This window comes from Schistocerca cancellata, chromosome 8 (genome assembly GCF_023864275.1).
Source record: "Schistocerca cancellata isolate TAMUIC-IGC-003103 chromosome 8, iqSchCanc2.1, whole genome shotgun sequence".
In the NCBI taxonomy this organism is placed as follows: domain Eukaryota; kingdom Metazoa; phylum Arthropoda; class Insecta; order Orthoptera; family Acrididae; genus Schistocerca; species Schistocerca cancellata.
The window spans coordinates 65,102,347-65,108,140 of record NC_064633.1 but is presented as its reverse complement, the minus strand read 5'-3'; the positions used below and the strand labels follow the sequence as shown (position 1 = coordinate 65,108,140).

At 40.4% G+C, this 5,794-nt stretch overlaps 1 non-coding gene across 1 annotated transcript; it reads left to right on the top strand.

The window, feature by feature from the left end:
* The first annotated feature begins 4,942 nt into the window (after nt 1-4,942).
* Nucleotides 4,943-5,017, top strand: Trnaa-ugc (transfer RNA alanine (anticodon UGC)). Its single transcript has one exon. It is a non-coding gene; the product is annotated as a tRNA-Ala (tRNA).
* Nucleotides 5,018-5,794: the final 777 nt, after the last annotated feature.

Sequence of the window (5,794 nt, the reverse complement as noted above, 5' to 3'; positions counted from 1 at the left end):
TTTGTTGTTACTTACACTGCTGCTTTCTTTGATAATAATCAACAAGAACCAAATAATAGACTGCGTATGATAGAAGATGTTCTGAACAAGAGTTTAGCTAAAATTTTTTGCCGTTTGAAAATCTTTGCAGACGCCTCTTTTATACATCACATTCTGCACAGAAATCAGTCAATTGCCGTGCTTCATTTCTGACTGTATCACTATTAGGCATAAGAATAATACGAATATAAACATGACATGATATGTATATTCTTCCGCGTCTCATTCTTCCGCGTTGTCTCACACTAGTTTCGTCGTTTATTAGGCAAACAGGATTTAAATGAGATAGCAGCAAACACGAAAGAATACATGGCATGGTATTATTCTTATGGTGAAGAGAGTACTGCATGTGATTCACAATTCATAAAAGTTCCTATTAGCAACCATCTCTTCTCACAGGTAGGAAAAAATTCAGAACGTAGAGTTGGCCATATTGACAAACATCCCAAACAGTCTTGCCAGTCGGATTTTCATAGTACATTGAAATGCTGCTACATTTGAAGATGAACAATACGGAATTTGTATTTACTTCGTTGGATAATGCACGAAAATGCAATGGTCGAAACTTGGGGCGGAGAAAAAAAGCTCGTCTTCCACTCTTTTTTTAAATTTATTTACTGAGTCAGAGGTTTTGGCACCAGTATTTATCTTTGTGCCTGCAAAGCATGCCTGTGTAGCGCTACATATATTCGACGGCAGAAGTTAGTTGTGGCGGTACCAACATTTTTCAGAACTTCAGCTTACTTTGGACTCGATTCTAAGCCGCAGGAGGTTTTTTGGATTACAAAAACTGGAAAAAAAGTGTGGCTTAGATTCGAGTAAATACGGTACCCATTTCTTTCACCTGACTTTTACTAAGTGAGATGGAGCAGCTCTTAAGACATTCTGGAGTGGCAAGATTCAAATATCGCCTGATTAACCTGGTTTATGTTTTCTGTGGTTGCCCTAGATCATATAAGGCAAATGCCATGATGGTTCTTGTAAATGACAATTTATTTACCATGTTTGCCCAATATAGGCTTGAGCTTTACCTCTAATTAATGTTGTGGTTTCATGTGTACAGGTGGATTGGATTGTTGATTCCCTGTTATGCACAATATTTCGCCAAGTGATGCTGTCTTCTTCAGGTCTTGTGAGCTGTGTTGTTTTGCATACTTGCTGCGTGGGCTCCAACCAGACTGTGAAATATTGTTGGTGTCATGTCAATATTCATAGCCAAGATCAACTCCTTGCTCCAGTAGGTCCTTTCATATTCAGTAGTTTTTCAGAGCTCATAGTTTCATTTCATAAAACTTACTTTTACTCAACATATTACAGCTCTTGTAGATGAGATTTTTGACAAAATCTTAATAAACTGTGTGTTGGAGGACAAGCCTTGTGTAAACTGAAACCTCTGTCACAGTTTGTTAGGCATTATGACATATTCATTTAGACATACTCCTTAACTATGTTGTCACAGGAACTTGGCATTTGTGTCAAGATACTGGCCTGTCATTTGAAATACCTTGCTGTGAAAAGTCTGGGATTATTACTAACATTATAATTATATATTAATATCTTCAGCTGCTGATGGGCGTTGTTTTACAGGGTGTCCCAGCTATCTTGTCCACCCAAAATATCTCTGGAACAATAACACCTATTGGAAAATGACTTTCACCGATATCAATGTAGGGCTGGGGCCCATGAATGTATATATTTGGAAACATTCTAAAACGAAAACATGTGTGTTTTTTAACACAAACTTATGTTTTTTAAAATGGACATCCTATATTTTTTCTTCAGCAATCCATAGCATGACAAAGCACATACACAATGGCATTGATTGCATCGCACTATTTCCATTACATCCCAAGATATTGAGACGCGAAGTTGACACTTGAAACACCCGACATGCGCTGCTACCACACATCCTGAGGCTCAGGCGTGAATCCCATGCTGCCCGTAATCGCGATGTGATTAACATGTGTAATCACACCTCCATACTTATCAAGAGGTCCGAAACGAATAATACGGTCTGCTGCCATCAACTCTCATAAGCACATAATGGTTTCCCTCGTGCATGTTTTACATATCTACGTACACAATATGAACCAGTACTGATCAGTGTACACCCGTCAGGTTGTCTTATTTATCCTGCACACCCAAAATAAGGTTTATCTAATGCGTTATATGACCCATTGTGCCTGTCGCGCAGGGCCTGGCTCTACCTAGTCAAGTGTCCAACGTAGTTCCCACTACTGCCACAGTTACCACTTCGCCTTGTTTATGATTTGTGACCCATGCAAACTCCTGTACTCCACCACCCTCTGAGCAGCCCATTTGTTGTTGCTTTGGCGTGCAGTACACCGCTTGCCAGTGTAGTCGTGCATCAGAGTAATCTGGTGATGGCATGGAGGTAGTACACGTTGTGTTGTGGAACTTATACTGTACAGTATAATGTACACACATGAAGATATGGTAGAATTGCTGCTGATCTATGGAGAATGTACGTTGACGGGAAATACATTATGAGATTGCTTGTTTGTTGATAGTACTGTTAGCGAACATTATGATTATTAAGTTAATTTGTCTGTTTTCTACCCTACTCTACATACCTGTACTGTACCCTGTTGTAGGTGGATGAAATGCTGTTCAAGCAGAACGACTGTAGAGAAGACGATTCCCTGACAAGCCATTGCCTTCGCGCCAGATGTTTGGTCATCTCACAACTCGTCTACGTGAAACGTGAAGCTTAAATCCAAGACGTCGACATCATCCAAGAACACGCACAGATGAACGTGCTGAAGTTGCTGTGCTCGCTAACATAGCTGTGAATCCTCAAATCAGCACACGTCAAATTGTACGTGAAGTTGGTGTGTCAAAATCAAATGCACAGCGTATTCTTAAACATCATAAATTTCATCCTTACCGTGTTCATTTACACCAGGATCATCATGGAAATGACTTCTGCAATAGGGTAACATTTTGTTGGTGGGCTCAGCAAAAACTTCTGACTAATCCAAATTTTTTTGCTGATGTTCTCTTTACTGATGAGGCATCATTCTCCAACAAAGGAATTGTCAATATGAGGAATATGCATTATTGGTCCGCAGACAATCCAAAATGGCTCCGTCAGGTAGAGCAACAGCGTCCATGGAAAGTTAATGTTTGGTGTGGGATTATTGGAGATACCATTATCGGACCTTTCTTTATAAATGGCATCCAAAATGGCAGACAATACTCCAGATTTATACGACACAATCTTCCTGTTCTCTTGGACACCATACCTCTGAACCGGAGAATGGTCATGTGGTATCAGCATGACGGATGCCCTGCACATAACGCCTTACGAGCACAATGACTTCTGAACCATAAGTTCCCTGGTAGATGGATTGGACGAAGTGGCCCAGTTAGGTGGCCTGCTCAATCTCCGGACCTTACACCGCTGGATTATTTTCTTTGGGGAGCAGTGAAGGATGCTGTTTACCAACATGAACCAACAACACCAGAGGACATGAAGGAACACATTATTGATGCTTGTACAGCCATCAAAGAGGAAACAGTAGCACGAAGTAGGGCATCCTTCATCCGCAGAGTGACCCTATGTATGCAAGCCAATGGGCATCACTTTGAGCATGAGATGTGAACGCTATGTTTAGTATGTAGTGCTGGTATCACAGTGGAAGTTTCTACAAAGGGCCATTTTACCCAGTGATGTTAAGAAGCATTTGTTTGCAACAATTTGTCATTTAACACATTAGATAAACATAACATTGATAATTATGTGATAATAAAACTAATTGGTTAAACAGGTTTACATTCATCTTCTATGTCCTACCTGAACTTCCCAAATCAAAACATTTTTACCTAAACAACTGTAAAACTTTTAGTCCACTGGCTCATTTCACTAAAACCATCAACATGAATTTTACTATTACGTGTGAATGATTAACTGTCACTTGCGCTAGATCTACAGTAAAGTAAAGTTTTAACATTGAACGGCATTACCTTTTTAGTAACAGATTAACGATAAGCGAAGTTAACTTTGTGACTAACATTGCGGTACACAGATATGTTACAGAACCGCATCACCCCTAGCCTATGGGATAAATACCTGCTGGAATGTATGACGTTAATTCAGGATGGCAGCAGACCGTATTATTCATTTCGGACCTCTTGATAAGTATAGAAGTGTGATTACGCATGTCAATCACATCGCGATCAAGGGCAGCATAGGGTCCACGCCTGAGCCTCAGGATGTGTGCTAGCAGTGCATGTCAGGTGTTTCAAGTGTCAACTTCGCGTCTTAATAGCTCGGGATGTAATGGGAATATTGCGATGCAAGCAACGCCATTGTGTATGTGCTTTGTCATGCTATGGACTGCTGAAGAAAAAATATAGGAGGTCCATTAAAAAAAAACAAAAAAAACATAAGTTTGTGTTAAAAAACACATATGCTTTCGTTTTAGAATGTTTCCAAATATGTACATTCATGGGCCCCAGCCCTACATTGATACCAGTGAAAGTCGTTTTCCAATAGGTGTTATTGTTCCAGAGACATTTTGGGTGGACAAGATAGCTGGGACACCCTGTATATCAATGGAGACAGGTGAAAATGTGTGCCCCATCCAGGACTTGTACCTTGGATCTCCTGCTTACATGGCAGATGCTCTACCCATCTGAGCCACTGAGGGAACAGAGGATAGTGTGACTGCAGGGACTATCTTGTGCATACCTGCTGTGAGACCCACATTTTCACCTTATATATCCACACAGTACATTTGTAGCGTCCCTACCCAACACACTCATTACTCGTGGAAGACATTCTTACCAAGTCCCGTAAGAGTTTGGGTAATATGTGTGACAATGTGGGTCTCGCGGGAGGCATGTACTAGATAGTCCCTGCATTCACACTATCCTCTGTGCCCTTGGTGGCTCAGATGGATAGAGCATCTGCCATGCAAGGAGGAGGTCCTGGGTTCAAGTCCCAGTCAGGGCACACATTTTCACCTGTCCCCGTTGATATATATCAATGACTGTCAGTAGCTGAAGGTATTAATACCATTCTAGGTGGCTGCAGGTTATCAATGGTGTCTGTTCTTTCGGATTTGTCCAAAATAACAGACACCATATCCATATAAGTATATTCCTAACATTGTCTGCAACTTAGTATGCAACATGAAGAGCAAGGGTCCTAACACATTTCCCTAGGGCATGTCTGAAGTTACTTCTATGTCTGTCAATGACTCTCCATCCAAGATTACATGATGCGCCTTCCCTTCCAAGAGGTTATCAGTCCAGTTAGAAATTTAATTTGATATCCAGTATGAGTGCGCTTTCATTAACAAGTGTTGGTGTGGTACTGAATCAAATGCTTTCCAGAAGTTGAGTAACACTGCCTGTGTGTGACTGCCTTGATCCCTGCTTTCAGGCTGTCATGTAAGAAAAGCAAACATTGGGTTTCATGTGATCAGTTTTTTACAGTCTATGCTGTCTGGCACTGAGATCATTCAGTTCAATATGCATCATTACATTTGAAATTAGAATATGTTCTAAGATACAATAACAGATACACGTTAAAGATGTTGGCTGATAGCTTTATGGATAATTTATTTTACTCTTCTTATAGACATGTGACCCATGCTTTTGTCAACTATTAGTCACCGTTTTTTGTTTTAGAGCTACAGTAAATTATAGTTCAATGATGGGTTGATTCAGCTGCAAATTCTGTATAGAATCTGGAAGGGGTTCCTCTTGGTCCTTGATCTTCATTCAG